The 17,329-nt window shown below is 34.7% G+C and overlaps 1 protein-coding gene and 1 long non-coding RNA gene across 6 annotated transcripts in view; both read right to left on the bottom strand.

Moving 5' to 3' along the window:
* The window catches only part of LOC141423224 (uncharacterized), a 78,326-nt gene extending 62,224 nt beyond the window's left edge, over positions 1 to 16,102 (bottom strand). For 2 of the 3 annotated variants that reach the window (XR_012447913.1, XR_012447911.1), the window contains exon 1: positions 2 to 16,101. This is a non-coding gene — a long non-coding RNA (uncharacterized lncRNA). Of the gene's footprint in view, position 1 lies in introns of all 3 variants that reach the window. The other variant, XR_012447912.1, reaches the window with a different exon arrangement.
* Positions 1 to 17,329, bottom strand: part of Cadm2 (cell adhesion molecule 2) — a 1,035,444-nt gene that overhangs the window by 845,738 nt on the left and 172,377 nt on the right. The window lies entirely within an intron of this gene.

The following is a 17,329-nucleotide window of genomic DNA, read 5'->3' as shown; positions in this document are numbered from 1 at the left end:
CTGCCCTTTATTCTTTTCAAGGGCCCCTTATGAAAACCTCTTTAGTACCCCAGGGTCACTACTTATTACGGTAAATACAGACAAAAAGGTCCTGTCATCCTATAAAACCTTTCAGTTTCTGAAAGCTAAAATTTAATTCCCTGTGAAAATTCAAATATAATTCAAGAATAGAGCAGCTTCTCTGTGTAGTTGATAGGATTATGACAAAAGGGTAGAAGAATTGATTTTCAACTGAAGTGAGAAATTAAGTTAACCTTAACCTTCACTCAGATATACATGCTGGTGTACCAGAAAAGACCATGTCATTTCTTTCTAGTTATCAGAAAATCCAACCTACCAATATCCATTGTTAAAACACTGTGAAAATAGAGGAAGAAATTGTGTGTGATTGAATGAACTGTAATATTATGATATGACATAAGAGCTCCTTTTCTGTTTTTACAAACTTAGACTATCATTATAAATAATTATATGCAGGTGATTTAAATGAGTGGACTATATGGAATTTTTAAGTAAGCATTTCTATAATGTCACTATTTATTCCTAATATGCCTTACTTTAAAAGACAATGTTAAAATTTTTGCTATTTGCTATGTGGCCATCCACTTTCATTGTTCTGGGTTACCAGGTATTCCAAGACAGTGTCCAACTACAGAATCACTACAAGATAAATTTTGAGTCATTGCCAGTCTCCCAAAGGCTAGAGTAGTCTTAACCTTCTTCCCACACAGTAGATGGAAAGGAATGGTTCACAAATGTAGCCCAGGTTTCTAAAAGAATGAGCAAGACACAATGAAAGAAGTGCTCCTTTTTCTGCAAGGGATGATTCTCATTGCAAGGATATTGCACTGAAAAATATCAAGACTTTCTGTAATTCTGTGGTGGATGGGGTTTGTGATGATTGAGAACAGACAGTTGCATTGGCCAACAACATAGAATTGAGCCCAGAGAGAAACAAACACATGAATTCATGATCAATATTTCACTGAGCTGACTATGGAGAGGAAAACTATTCACAAATTGAATCTGGGACAAGCAGTTGCATATTTGTTAAAGATTGCCTCAATTCTCTCCTTAGCAAACAATATCATTTAATGAGGGATTACAATCTTAATTATCAGGGGCAAAGTATAGTAGGAAATATTAAAGGAAAATATCTGTTGAGTTTTCTTATAAAAGATACAAGCACTAAGTATAGAAGATAATAGATTTGAATATGTTTAAAAAATTGAAGACATCTCTTATAATAATAAAGGAATTTAAAAGCTACAAATTGAAGAAAATATTAGCCACATCAAATATTTCCTGAGAATTTTTAAGCTTTCATGTTATTATTTTTTTATTTATATGTGCTGTTAAACTAAAACACAAGGCTCTATCTTTTTAAATATTAGACAACTGTGTCCTAGAGTTATAATTATATATGTCACATGGACAATAATATAGTATACAGAAAATTGTGCACAACATAATTTAAAATTTAAAGCATGGATTTTTAAGTTTTTATTTATCCTAACTTTGATAACTCTTGGGATAAGCATGATGCTCCCTCACTTCTCAAGCAGATACTGAAGAGGGAAATTGCCCTGCTACTGCTGCAGCTGTTCCTTGTTTAGGAGCGCTGGAAACTCCGCTATCTGTTGGATTGGCTATGAAATTTGGAGAAGGGCTCAGCTGCCCACATAGCTCAAAGAATCAACCTGTGTTGACCTCATTTTAGACTAATTCTGTCTTGAACCTGACTTGTCTATTTACAAGCTGTGATATTCATTAAATGACCTGCCTAGATGAGGTTGGGTCAACATAGTTTCTAACAATAAAATAGTGAGCACTACAACATCTGCCTTCTAAGGTTGATCATTACTCAGACAACAACTACTCGTTGCAATAATATATTTCTAAAATAGTTTCTAAACTACATGAATTAAGAGCAGTACCATTTTATATGTCTTCTTTTTTATATTTTGTGATATCTAATAAATATTCAACATGTTAATCTAGCATTTTTAAATTTCAAATATTTGGGTTCTCATTTCCATGTTTCCTACCTTATAACTTGGTACTAAGTAAAGGGATACAAATAACATAAATTGCTAAATATAATTTAAATTCTTAATTATTAACATCTTGCACAAATTTATAGAAAGATATTGAAGCACTATTGATATTTCATTAAATTGGTCTACATTGCTTTCTCATAGTTTTAAATGCATAAATTGTCTCTGAAAATTGTGAATAGATCAAAAATTGCCTGATAAGAAAATTAACACACAGGACTGTAATCCTAGGACTCAGTAGGTAGAAAGCATGTGAATCTGAGACCATCCTGTGCTACGTAGTGGAGAAAATAAGGATATTTTCAGTATAAAGGAGAAAAGACCAATAAGGATAAATAAATATTTTGCAAAATAAATTTACTATAATATTAATAATCATAACACTTATACTAGCAGCACTTTACAGTTTTACAAGGATATTCACGTGTATGTTTTGATTATCAGAAAAGTTTAAAGGTACAACTCTAGAGCTCCGTCATGAAAAGGCCCCACTTCCTTGCTTCCAAAGCAGGGTATGTTTATTTATCACTATGTGAACGATATTAACACTCCCTAGTGAAGTTTCTTACTCCTTGCTTGTGTGCTTCATAGCTCTTAAGCTATTTTCCTCAATGAGCTATCTTATTCAAGCTTAATTCCTCCCTTTCAGAGTCTTCCATTTTTTGTGCTTTCTGGGTGATATATATGAAGTAACAACTCACAAATCAAACTCTTGTTAATATAAATTCTGAAGTGTCACAGAATATACTCATTCTCCATCATCCATGAAATAATGCCCTATAACTTATTATTTGCATTGTATGTTACTCTCAGGTAGAAAAGTGCACTTTACTTATCTATATACTCATGCATCCACAAAAGTGATACTTGGAAACTTAACAATTTATCTCTGGATTTTACTTAGATATCTTATTTGAGTATAAATGAAATCCCAAATAGAATTAAGAATTGATACCATAATAATTTATATTTCAATAAATCAGTAATTACTTTTATGAAGAATATTTAATATTATTCTTGAAATAACTTTAAAAATTTAATTATCATGATCTGCAAAGAAAGCCAAAAGAAAGATGACAGATTTAAAATACTTATTAAGGGTAATTTGCTTGGGTTTGTAGATTTTATTTGCTTCCATTTGCCACTGCATAAAACAAAGACCTCATTAAAAATCAAAGAAGAAATCATGATGTTTTGATGAGACATTCAACAACAAGAGTCCTTGCAAAACTGTGTTAATTTATACCTCAATAAAAACCACAAGATTGTATCTTACAATTACTACTGGTAGTACAAAAGGCCAATAAGAACTTTATCTGATAATTTTGGAAATAAGAATCTATAGATGCCAAGTCTATTTACTAACTTAGTACATGCCAGACACTTTTTAAAATATTTCTAGATATACTTATGGCTATTAACTTGGAGCAATCATATGATGTTTGAATATTAATCTTCTTTGTCAGATGGGAAACTAAGGAACCAGAAGGTTGAAAATCTTGTCTTAAATCATACAATAGAGTAACAAAGCTGGAACGCAAACCCAAAGAATTTTTCTTCATTATCTGTATGCCAAACAGAATGACCTTTTCTTAGTTTAAAATTTGTCTAGATGATCTCCTTGGTTTCTGTGCCCAACTTTCTCAGATGGGGTGTTTTTACTCAGGTTAGCCTCAAACAGTGGACTTCTCAATCTTCACTTACAAAATAGCAAGGAGTACAGTTGTCCTCAAAATCAATTTTAATTACATCATTCTATTACTTCTTCTTGACAACATTAATGAGTATGGCAGGGTTAATTCTTTTCCCTATCAAACCAAGGAGTACTAGTCTCCACTATATAAAATATTTATGGTCTTCCACTTTTGTTGTCTTTTCTACCTATTTTATTCCTTCCAAACTTTTTGATAATCCTGAAAGCCAGTATACTCAACAAAGTCCCTCTTCTTCACCATATAAAACTATACGAGGATAGTAAAAAGTCATATAATATTGAGAATAAGAAAATATTTTTTGAAATATATATATGGAACATGCTGTAAACATATAGACCAATACACATGGATAGATAAGTTAGTCATACATTGCTTAATATCTGTGATATTGGTATCTGCAATGTTTTAAGAGCTTGATAAACAGCAAGCCAATTTATATTCAAAAATAATAAACAAGGACAATAATGTATACACATATGAATAAATATATAAACAATGATAAAATAAATAGAAATGTCTAGCATAAGAAAAACAATAATAATAAACAAGGAGGCGAAATAATAAAGGAAATCTGCTAATTTTGGTCATAATTCTATTCCACTTACTGTGTTATAAAATACACATTAATAAAAGTTGGTTGAAGTCAATCTCTAAAAATGTATGTTGTGCTAATGCAGTATCTCAAATCTTTCCTCAAAACTCTTCTTAAAAGAGGGAACATTCAAGAAGAATTAAAACTTGACTTCCAGTGGCCAATTTTAAGTTAGATATCATACCATTGTTTTAAACTGACTTAGAGTGATATTCAAGATTACCCTAAGACTTAGCATATACCTGATACATCACATTGTAAGTCCAAGATTACCTGTACCTTGTATTGACAATTTTTACGAGTGTTTAAAAGACTTGCTCACGATAGATGTTTCATATTATTTATTTTTCCCAGTCTTGTGACTTTAGCTATATATTTGATGTTGAAATTGATTTTTCAAAATATCTCTAACTCCTGATTCTTAGCATTTGCTAAACCCTAATCCATGCATTCAAGATACAACATTGAACATAGCAAACCAAGAAGCCTGTTTTTAAGGAAGCTTGTATCTCATGGAAATGATAAAGACTGTGTATTTGTGTATGTGTGTGTGTAGTGTAGTGCAGTGTAGTATACATGTGAAATACATAAAATATTTTAGATAATGGTAAGTACTATAAAATTAAAGCTGGTAAGAAAATAGGAAATGGGCTTGGGAGGGTGGTCTAAAAAGTGCTAGCCAAGTTGGTACTTCTGAAGGACCTGGAACATTTTGTTGCAGTTGAAAATCAAATGGATTGCAGTATATTGAAGGGAAAAACAGCAAGCACAAAGTGCTAAGAGAAAGATGCCTAGGCTATGTTTCTGACACAGCAAAGAAGCTAGTGTGACTTGAACAAACAGAGGTAGTAGGGTCATATATGGTAATGAAGTCAGAAGTAGTCAGTTTGTGTACAGCCTTGTGGGCCTGTAGAAGGACTTTGGTTTTCATTTAGTTCAATGAAAACCACTGGAAGACTTAAATTGTTTAATGGAATTTTCTGACTTCTATGTTATCAAAAACATGGGTTACAGTACTCCAAACAAACTTTACAGAGAATGAGTAGAACTAAGGAGACCAGTTATGAGCTAGATTAATTATTTAGGATAGAAACAATGAGAATTTAAATTTTAGATCATGGAGTTAGGAGATAAAAATGGACCCTTGGACCTTTCTTGAAAATACTTTTAATTTCTTTTAATGTCATATTCTCATCATTTACACAATATTTGTGGGTTAACATTAGAAATTTTGCAAACCAATACTTTTTGGTAATTAGATGGAATAGTCATTGAAAATATTCTTTTGCTTTTATTTCATTTTGACATGGATAATTGTCAATTTTACTTACTGTCTTATAATAATAAAGATGAAAACTAAAATGTTTGCTTAGTATTTAAGTTGTCAACTCTTGCCTTGTTTTCCACTTTTGATGTGGTATTAGTTAGAAGTTCTTGACCTACAATTGTAATCTCTTTCTTTAAATAATTTGCAATAGGTTTGCTAAGTGTAATTGCAATATGTATTTAAAAACATTATCAAATGGCATAATGAGAAAAATAATTACTTTCAAAACACCCAAAATGCAATCTTTGCCTTTACACTTCAGCGAATCCCACTAAGTGGTGGACAATCTGTTCATTAAGGTCATCGTCCTGATTTATATTGACTCTGAGAGATGGTGCAGGAATTCCTCTGGCTGGTTAATATAGCTGAAATTAACAGATTGACTCTGCCATGCTCTATTCATTTTCCATGAAGAAATTCAGTTAAAAGGTGCATAGCTTATGATTCTTCATTTTATAGGGATGAAAAGAAGATCATCACCTAAATTTGATGCAATTTATCCTCACTTTAACTCATTGGGAATAATTAGCTCATTTTCTTCTTCATAATAGCTGTAAGTCTTTAAGCATTTAAACGATTTCAATAAAAGTAATCCAAAATACCCATGGCAATTATGCACATTTTGTAAGCAAAAGGGGTGGGGAAAGTTTACACATACACTTTCATAGTGCTAAGAGGATCTCTACCAGTACCAAATCATTTGGACCACTTCCATTTTTCATTCATATTTTCATATTACTGAGTTTAAAGCATGCTTGGTAAAGCAGTGTGAACATTTTAAAAAAGCCACCCTCAATTGAAGTTGATGCATATATAACTGCTTCATAGAAAATTATAGCTAAACGTTAGTGGCTGTGCAGCTAAAACCTGGGTGTAAGAGAGAAGATAATCTTATATGCAGTGTGAGATCATGAGGGCTGTTTGCCAAAAGAAAAAACCTCTTGGCACAGATGAACTTATATTTCCTTTCCTCCTTTGAAGCAAAGTGTGATTATCTGACATGCTTTCACCAAAATAAATAAATAATAAAAAAGAGTAAAGTGATACGAGTTTTTCCTTGTCAGTCACATTGGAAACTTCACATTCTACCACCTCCCTTCTCTCCAAGGTAGCATGGTGGAAGTGGGGAAGCATGCAGTAGAATCTCAAGAGTCTAGATCTTCTAAACTATGTTGACAGTCTAGCCTGAGCAATAGACACATCTGCACTGGTTTAAGCCACTGAGATTTCAGAGTGATTAGTACTGTAACTTGTTATAAACACATTAAATAACCTCACCATCTAATAATGAAGTGGGTGTTAAGAGGACCAGAAGAAATAGTAACATTGAAATGGGAAAATCAGTTAATTTTCCCAAAATAGGAGACTGAAGTTAAAAGGAGTTCCAGGTAATTATGGATGATAACTCATGGAAGTTCATATTATTTCTATTTACGTTTCTCCTTCCAACCATATTTCTAAAGAGTTTATGGGGATACAAAGATTTGGAAATTGATTACAGCTTTTACTAAAATGTTATGATAAGATCACAGTTATATTTGAAGTATGGTAAGGTTTCTAAGGGTTTACTCTTGAGAAAAAGAAAGAAGCTTTGCTCAAAGTATATCAGTGGAGTTCAGAAAGCATCCTTCCATGATTAGAATCAATGAAACTATTCCTGCTATTGCTATTATTCAGCTAGTAACAGAACACATATTTTCACAGTGCTTCATATTTGTTAATATTTAATTTTCAAAGATAATATTCTATCTGGAGCATAGTGGTGTTATTCCAACTTAACAGATTAAGAAATTGAGGAAGTAGTTTGTTCAAAGTGATATAGGCAGTGACTGGCAGAACTGAGATCTTTAACTCAGGCATCCTGGGTCCAGAATCTAGTTTTTAAAACTGCAATCTACTGCTGCTCAGTAATGATTAACAGTTAACTTGTTTCAATGTCTGATAAAATAACCTCTTATATGAATTTGTCAGATGAAGCCAGATATAGAAAAGAGACACACTGAGCACTTTTAATCAAGTATTTACTCCCTTACTAAATTTACCTCCTTTGACAAGAAAAAGAGGAGGATTAGGCATGCTAAATTTTGTGTGAGCTGCATTTAGCAGGGAGCTGGTGCTCTCAAGAGCAGAGTCAACCACCAGTCTCAGGGTCCCACACCCCTAAGGAGTGAGAACAGCTAATTTAGATAACCAAAGTCTATAATTAGCTAATTAAAAGCAAGACTGTGAATCCTGCCATGTTAAAGACAAGCTGTGATATTCTGGTGTGCAGCTGAGAAGCAGCTGCAATTTTATAAGGACATATGACCCATAGACTCTGCTTGGTCTAAGCCCACGTTTTACCTGTTCAATGACTTTCCATTCACTGGGTGTGTGAATTTTAGCAAGTTACTTAACCTCTTAAGCCACCATTACCTGATCTTCCAACTCCAACAATAATGCTACCTCAGGATCAATGTGGAATTAAGTGAGATAATGGTGGTAAAGCACTTGGAACATTTCCAAGCATGTTACTGGCTATGAGAGGATTTATAAGGACAGTATTAAAAAGGTGCCTGAGAATACAGCTCTGGCTAAATACTCCTTATAAGCTGTGCTACCACTCTACATTTAAGTCAGTGGTGCAATTATTTGTCCTGTTACGTCTTTTTTCCACATCATTTTACTTTCTTCTTGACCAAATAAATGCCTGTTAAAGGAACCACATCTAGTCTGCCCTTAAAGCCTTGTTACAGAAAATGCTGTTGTTTGTTAGTGAGGAATTTAATTTGTGTTAACTTATTTTAAATTACTAACTATAAACTAATTTTTACATCTCTAAGAAAATCTCTAGCAAATTTGCTACATATCTAGCAAATCCCTGTTGTACTGGATAAAGATAATAGCATATATGTATATTATATGTATGTGTTATATGTTATGCACCCCAATAAAACCTGGTAGGATGTGAGCTTTTTAAAACCATATTTGAATCTTTCTGAATATTTACCCCATCTTTTTATTGAGTCTAATGGCTTTCTGGTTCCTGAATCTGAGCTATAACCTTGGTTTATGGCATTTCATCATTAGGCAATTATTATTTGTGACCATCTGTTAACAGTTCTCCCTGCCGAATGGTCTTGAACCGCAGCCTGGATCTGAACCTGTCAACTGTTACAGCCTCATCTCATAGTCCTTTCCTTTCCAGATCTCTCTCCACCCCTGCTTTGTACTTGCCACATTCTTCCCATTACTCGACACATGTCTCACTTCTCACAAGGTAATTTGCCCTTGAAATTGCCTCTCATTTCAGAGAGAAAACTGAGTCCCTAAATCTTCTCAATCTTCTCTTATTTATACTAATATTTCAAAATCCCATAAAAACAGATGCAATTTTTTATTAGTTAGCCTTAGATATCATAATCCAACTAAGGTTTGGGTTATTTAAAATGTAGCATTTTATGTCCTTTTCTTAAGTTTCTTAGTAGATTTTCTGCATGAAAACCTATAGCTCTTCTTAATAAAATATATGTATAATAAATACACATATAATCAAATTTACAAGAAAACCTATACATGCAAAATAAATGACTGAAATACTATTAATTATATGAACTGATAAAATACAAGAACATAGAAGTCAACTAGTATGTTCCAACTTATGATATATTTATAACCAAATAACTAACTGATTACTACAATCCAAAGTTTAACATATGGATAACATGCATCCCAAAGTTGAATTATCTTCATATGTTTGGAGATTTGACATTTGACAATTCAGGAGAATTCCAAGGATCATGTTCTTTTCACTCATGTGACAAAACAGGTACGCGTGAAGTTGGGTTAGTCTGTGTTTTGTGATTATTAAAATGAAAACACTATGTCTCAATGTATGACTCTCTTCCCAAGAAGCTTATTAATTTATTATGAGACCTTCGAAGGAGTAAAACTTCTGAAAGAAATCCATGTTACTTCAAATAACAGTGAAGTTGATTCTCTATTCCATATTTGTCCCTCATAGTTAACCTCAGAGAAAATTGCCCAACACCCATACCTTTGTTATCATGAGTTCAAGATGCAGAACAGAGGGGAAAATAAAGAGAGCACATAGCTGATGGACCCAGGGAACTTAACCTGCATGATTTTAAATTACTACTTCAGATGTTCGTGGCAGCAAGGATCGGGTAGTACTGCTTTTTCTGCCAACCAAGATACTGCCATCAGAAAATGGGCACTTAATATTCAGTAGCCAACTCTTAAACTAACTTTTTAAAGTGCCTAATAGCCCAGCACAGGGTCAGGCAGGTGCTCCTGGCCCACTTGTCTGTTCACCTGCTGGAACAGTTGAGAGCATGGTCAGATATACCTGGGGGCTTTTTTTTCCCCACTTTTTTTTCTTTTTCTTTCTTTTCTTTATCTTTCTCTCTCTTAATTTCCTCCCACTGGGTCACTGCTCAGAGAATGGGAGAGACTTACAAGCATCTGGGAGTACCTGGACCCACCATAATATGTGTGGACACAGAACTTATGACTGCTGCCTGCCTATGCAGCTTTATTTCACCTTGGGGTGTCTACAACCTTGTCAACAATAATGCAACACAGATAATCATAGAAAGAGAGCTACTGCAAGCATGTGGGAAGGCCTGGACCCACCAAACACAAACAGACACAAAATCTCTGACTGTCGCCTTCCTGAGCTGCCCTGTAGCTGATCCATTTCAACCAAGTGAGTCTGCTACCCAGCAAGGTGAACACTACACATTGTTTGGGAGGGATCCATATATTCTGACACAGCTGGGAAGCCAGTTGCACACCTTCTGGACAAAACTGGTGGTCAAGTATATGGAAGGACTATTTCCCTTCTGCCTGGAGGGGTGGAGCTGAATGCAGAGCTGAAAAAGCCCATGTTGGTGTGGGGTGACTGAGCAGCTGCTGTGGGGAAATCCAGGCACTGCCCTGCCTTGGAGAAACTGGGAGCAAGGCTGAAACTGACAGTCTCGCCAAGAAAAAAGCTCATTTCTAACTTCTGGGCTTGCCCTTTGAGTGGAAGTGGGTGGCAACTGCTCATATATCAACCCCTCACTGGACCACTTCTAAGAACCTGCCTGCTCCATAGGCCCCAGTCCACTAAGGAACCCCTGGCTAAAACACTCAGAGCAGAACCCACCACCCAAAGATATCCGATAAGGAACAGAAACACTCATTTCCATTCAACCTAACATACCAACCTCAAGAAGGGACAATGTCTTGGTGAAACCCATATAAAAAATAAAAGCATCACTGCTTCAACCTGAAATCAGAGGAAAGAGTATTAAGATGTACTCAAGAGCTATGAAGACACTGTAAATAAAAAACTTGAGATGACACACAACTAAATGAACTCAGAGAGGACCTCAATAAACTCTAAAGTGAATCAAAGGAGAAGAAGGAAAAGAGGTATAAGCCAAAGGGATATGTAATATATTCAAAAAATAATAATAGAAAATTTCCCAAATCTCCAAAAGAGTTGTCCATTCAGGTACAGGAAGCACACAAGATACCAAATAGGCTTGACCAAAGTAGAACCTCTTTACAGCATTTTATTGTTAAAACAACTAGCACAGAGAACAGAGAAAGAATATTGAAGGCTGTAAGAGAGAAAAAACAAACAACATATAAAGGTAAACCCATCAAAATAACAACTTCTCAACTGAAACCTTAAAAACAAGAAGGGCATGGAATGAGGAATTTCAACCACTAAAAGGAAACTTTTTCAATCCTAAAATACTCTACCCAGCAAAACTATCATTGAAAATTGATGGAGGAAAAAAAGTCTTCCATGATAAACAGAAACTAAAACAATTTATGAACACCAAGCCAACACTACAGAAGATTCTGAAAGGAATCCTACACAAATAAGATGAAAACTAACATAACAAAGAAAGGACAGGAAGTATTTAACCTCATGAGAAGAACAGACAAGTAATCAAAGAGTACATAGAATCAGCTGCACACATTCACATCCTTAAATTAAAAAAAAATTTAAAAGAAAAGTAAATGGCAAGAATCACCACATACCACTCAATACTAACACTGAATGTTAGTGAACTCAACTCCCTATCAAAAGACACTGTTGACAAACAGAATTAAAAAGAGACACCTGGCAATCTGTTGTTTATAAGAGACCCACCTTATTGACAGAAACAAATACTGTCTTGGGGAGAAAGTCTGGTAGACAATTTACCAAGCTAACAGCCCCTGAAAGCAGTCAGGAGTATCAATACTTATATCACATAAAGTGGACTTCATAATTAATTTAATAAAAGGAGATAAAGAAGGTCAATTCATTACTAATAAAAAAGAGCAATACATCAAGAGGAAATAACAATTATCAACTTATATGCACCCAATGTCAGGGCACCCAACTTCATTAAACATACACTAAAGGATTAAAATCACATGTAGGGTCCAACAAAGTGGTAAGTGGGAGACTTTAATACTTTCTACCAACAATACATAGGTCATCCAGACAAAAATATCAACAAAGAAATCCTAGAACTAAATGACACCATAGATAGATTGGAACTGACAGATGTCTACAGGGCATTCCATCCTGCAACATCGCAATACACTTCTTCCCCTAAGTCAGTAACAAGACAAGGGTGCTCACTCTCTCCACTCCTATTCAACATAGTCTAGGAATTCCTAACCAGAGCAATAAGGCAAGAAGAAGAAATAAAAGGGATACAAATAGGTAAAGAAGAAGTCATATCATTTGCAGATGACATGATCTTATACATAAAAGATTAAAAAAAACTCCACCAAAAAACTCCTAGACACCATAAACAGCTTCAGAAAAGTAACAGAACACAAAATCAACTTACAAAAAGCAATAGTCTTTCTATACATCAACAACGAACAGATTGAGAAAGAATATAGGAAAGCTATTCCACTTACAGTAGCCTCAAAAAAAGTCAAATATCTAGGAATAACCTTAACAAAGGATGTAAATGACCTCTACAAGGAGAACTACAAACTATTGAAGAAAGAAATCAAAGAAGACTACTTAAGATGGAAAGATCTCCCATGAGCATGGATTGGCAGAATCAACATAGTAATAACAACTGTACTACCAAAAGCAATCTACATGTTCAACAGAATTCCCATCAAAATCCCAATGACATTCATCACAGAGGTTGAAAACTCAACTTTAACATTTGTTTGGAAACACAAAAGAACATGAATAGCCATGGCAATACTAAGCAAAAAAGAGCAACACTGGAGGTAGAACAATAGCCAAATTCAAACTATACTACAGAGCCATAGCAATAAAAACACCATGGTACTGGCACAAAAACAGGTATGAAGACTAGTGGAACAGAATAGAGGACACAGATATGAATCCATACAGCTACACCTGCTTATTTTTGACAGAGGTGCCAAGAACATATGATGGAGAAAAGATACCTTTTCAACAAATGTTACAGGGAAAACTAGACATCTGCCTGCAGAACTAGATCCATGTTTATCATCCTGTACAAGTATCAACTCAAAGTGGATTAAGGACCTTAATATCAGACCCAAAACCTTGAAGTTAGTAGAGGAAGGAGCAGGGAATATGCTGGAAGAACTAGGTATATATAGACAGTGACTTCCTCAGTAGAACACAAATGGCCGAGAAACTAAGAGAAAGATTTGACAAATGTGACTACATGAAATTAAAAAGTTTCTGCACAGCAGAAGAAATGGTCTAACTTCAAGAGACCACCCACAGAATGGGAGAACATTTTTGCTAGCTATACATCAGACAAGGGGTTGATAACCAGAACATACAAGGAGCTCTGGAGTGGGCAACTAAACTAAACAGAATTTTTTCAAAGGAAGCAGTACAAATGGCCAAAAAATACATGAAAAAATATCACCATCTCTTGCCATAAAGGAAATGCAAATCAAAACCACACTAAGATTCCACCTCATTCCTGTTAGATTTGCTACCATCAAGAACACCACCTACAACAAATGTTGGTGAGGATGAGATTGGGGAGTGGGAACCCTCATACACTGAGGTGGAATGTAAGCTAGTACAACCAAAATAGAAAACAATATGGAAGCTTCTTAAAAATCTAAATATAGATCTGCCATGTGATCAAGTAGTACCCACTCCTAGGGGTGTTGTTGAAAGAATGTGACTCAGGTTATTATAAAGGCACATGCATACCCATGTTTATTGCATTATTATGCATAATAGCTAAGCTATAGAAATAGCCACTACAGATGAATGGATTAAGAAAATGTGGTATTTACATATTGAGATGGAATTTTATTCAGCCTCAAAGAAGAATGAAATTTTGTCATTCACAAATAAATGTATGGAACTGGAGAACATCATCTTAAGTGAGGTTAGACAGGCTCAGAAAGCCAAAAATCACATTTTCCCCCTCTTATGCAGATTGTAGACCTTAAACAAATGCAGCAATATTATGGGACATGTGTCACACTAAAGGAAGGGTGTTCATGGAAGGGATAGGGCAATGGAAGGAAATCAAAAACTTGAATGAGGTTAATGTGCTCCATGTATAGCAATGAATATAGAAATTTTAAACTGGCTGGGGCCTCCATGGGAAGCGAACTAGGGGGTAGTGAAGAGGACTGGAAGAGGAAAATCAGTTGGAGCTGTAATCCACATATGCATGGGAACAACACAAGGAAACTCCCTGTGTAGCTACCTTTACCTCAAACTAGCAAAAAGTCATGCTTTTCATTTTACCTGTTACGTTTATGTATGTACATATAATTTATCTATTAACTTGGAGGAGGTGTTGAGAATAATCGAGCTGAGATGGGAGCACTGAGCTTTGCAAGTCAGTGATCTTGAGCTGGAGAGGGGAGGGGCAGGGATTTGGTGAGAGGGGAAGGAAGGGACTTTGAGGGCACCAACCAAGGTACTCACTGCTAAGCAGTATGTGGTAGCTTACAGGAGGGTGGAAGAGATTCTGCCTGCTGGGGGTGGGAGGTTGGGGGTGTGTGTGGCAGTTTACACCAATGGGAAGGGAGAATTAGCAGGGAAAAGAGTAGAAGGATGAATATGGTATAAATAATATATTTACATGTATGTAAATGCAAAAATGTTACCTGCTGTAACTGTTCCAGGAATCAGAGAAGGAAGGATGAGGGAGAGAAGTGAAGGGGGGAATTCAATTATGATGTATTTGATACATTGTAAGAACCTTTGTAAATGCTACAATGTACCCACACCCTGCACAAAAAAAAAAAAGAAAAAAGAAGATACAGAGCTGAAACTTGCCTTGCTATGTCCAGTGTTCCTATCACTTTCAACTTTCCCTTTTGCTTAATTAAAAGCAAATTAAAGAAATACTACCTAGCCTCTCAATCATATAGGTTACTACTTATTTCTTTCTCTAAAATGAGGTAACTTAAGCTCAGTGAAGATGATGTGTGGCCCCAATCAACAGTCCAAAGGTTCTACCATATTGAGCTGCCACTTCCCAAATGTGGGGTTAACATGAAGAATGTAAAAACCATGGAGAGGAAAAATGGTTTTTGATACTTACCATTTATTTTTCAAGTAACACTTGCCAATTTCTAACATTCCAAAATGTGATCTTCACTATTAGAATTGTTAGTACAGTGAAACATGCTGCCAACTACAAATATAAGCTGCATCCTACCTAATATTTAAAATCAGCATGGACAAATTAGGAAGAGAAATAAGTTGTTAGATATTAAAATTGTGTTTAGCCTGTGGGTGTTTGCTCACCTCTTTTGAGGGTCTCATCTCATTTGCAAAAGCAGCACCTTTCTCACTATGAAGAAAAGTCTTTTTTTCCCACATTAGGAAAACAGAATAAGCAAAAGAATAAAAATATACTATATGTCTCTGCAGACATTGTGTTGCCTCAGCTTTCAATTCTAGGGATAGAATACAACAAAGGAAAGAAAACCTGAAATCAGTGTTGGGAGGCACAGAAGAATTCTGACCTACCTGCCAAATTACCAGTAATCAAAATCTCCTCCATCCTATGAATTATAAAAATAAATTTAGCCTGCTCTACTGATTAGGTAAAGAAATCAACATAGAAAATATCCCATCTATTTCAAACTAGAAGGCAATACATTTAAATGTACAATAACAGAACACTAACAATTCTGCATTTGACTAGTTTACAACATAATATTTGAGAGCTTTGCTGTATATACAGATGTATTCAAAAACATATTGGTTTTTTATGTAACTGAGATATTCTTATTCTTGGTATTCTAAAATTATGTCCAAGTTCTTCCAGGACTAAAATTATGACAAGGTTAAATATAAGTATTTCAAAATCAATTGTTAAAACTATTTCTCTTAATAAATGACCATTGTGCATTTAAATTGTGATCATCTAAACTTAGAAATAACTGCTTAAACTTTATTTGTAAAACATTGGAAATTTAGAATGTTTATGATATAATCCTAATATCAGGTATTGATAGTAAGTCACTGAGAAAGGAAATAAATATTGATAAAATCTATTTAGATACCAGAAAACTGTTAGTCTAAATCTGTTTTACATTGTAAAATTCCTAGAAGAGAGCCAGTCTCTGTGGTACAGTCCTGTAATCCCTGCTACTTTTGGAGGTGAAGATTGGGAGGATCATGGTTTCAGGTCAGCCCAGGCAAAAAGTTCGTGAATCTCCATCTCAGCAAACAAGCTGGATGTGATTGCACAAAACTTAAGAGGATCTTAGGTCAGAGGATCTTAAGCCAAGGCCAGCCCAGGGGCAAAAACATAAGAGACATATCTGAAAAATAACTAAAGCAAAAAAGGTTGAGAGTGTGGTTCAAGTGGTAGATTGCTTGGCTAGCAAGCTTGAGTTACTGAGTTTAAACTCTAATACAGAAATAAACAAATAAAATTCCAAGAACCACCTGAACTTTTAGTGAAAACATTTTATGTTATTAAACATGTAACCTGAATAATTTATTTGTTCTTTATTTTTTTCACTAAGCACATTATTCTAAACTACTGTGGACCAAGCAAAGTAATAATATTGAGAGGGTAAGAGAAATGCAAATCCCATAGGATAGTTTATTTCTTATTGTTAGATTTAATTTCTAGAAATTAAGACATCCCCATTGTTCATTTCTTTGAGCATATAGATTAAAATAAATCTAGTTGCACTGGTGGCTCATGTCCTTTAATCCTAGCTACTCAAGAGGTAGAGATCAGGAGGATCATGTTTGAAGCCAGCCTGGGCAAATGGTTTGTGACACCCCATCTCAAAAAAAAAAAAAACCCATCATGAAAAGGGGCTGGTGGGGTGGCTCAAGGTGTAGGCCCTCAGTTCAAGTCCCAGAAACACAAAATAAATAAATAAATAAAAGAAGAAGAAAGAAAGAAAAAAGAAATCCAGTTTATTCATTTCATTGGTGCCTCAGTGATGTACCATTCTCTGTGGAATACAGAATCAAACTCCAAAGGTAATCCTGAGCAGATTAAATTAATTACTTTTGCTTCCATGCCATCATACCCCACAGTTTGGTTTTGATGAAAACCAATACTTTATTTTTTTAATTGTTCTTTAGATTTAATTGTAAGAAATCTCATCTATGTATTTAAAAATATACAACATATGGTCTATGACAATGAGAGCATGTTACTGTTACAGCCTTGCA

This window comes from Castor canadensis, chromosome 5, assembly GCF_047511655.1.
Source record: "Castor canadensis chromosome 5, mCasCan1.hap1v2, whole genome shotgun sequence".
Taxonomy (NCBI): domain Eukaryota; kingdom Metazoa; phylum Chordata; class Mammalia; order Rodentia; family Castoridae; genus Castor; species Castor canadensis.
This window is presented reverse-complemented; position numbering and strand designations above follow the sequence as displayed.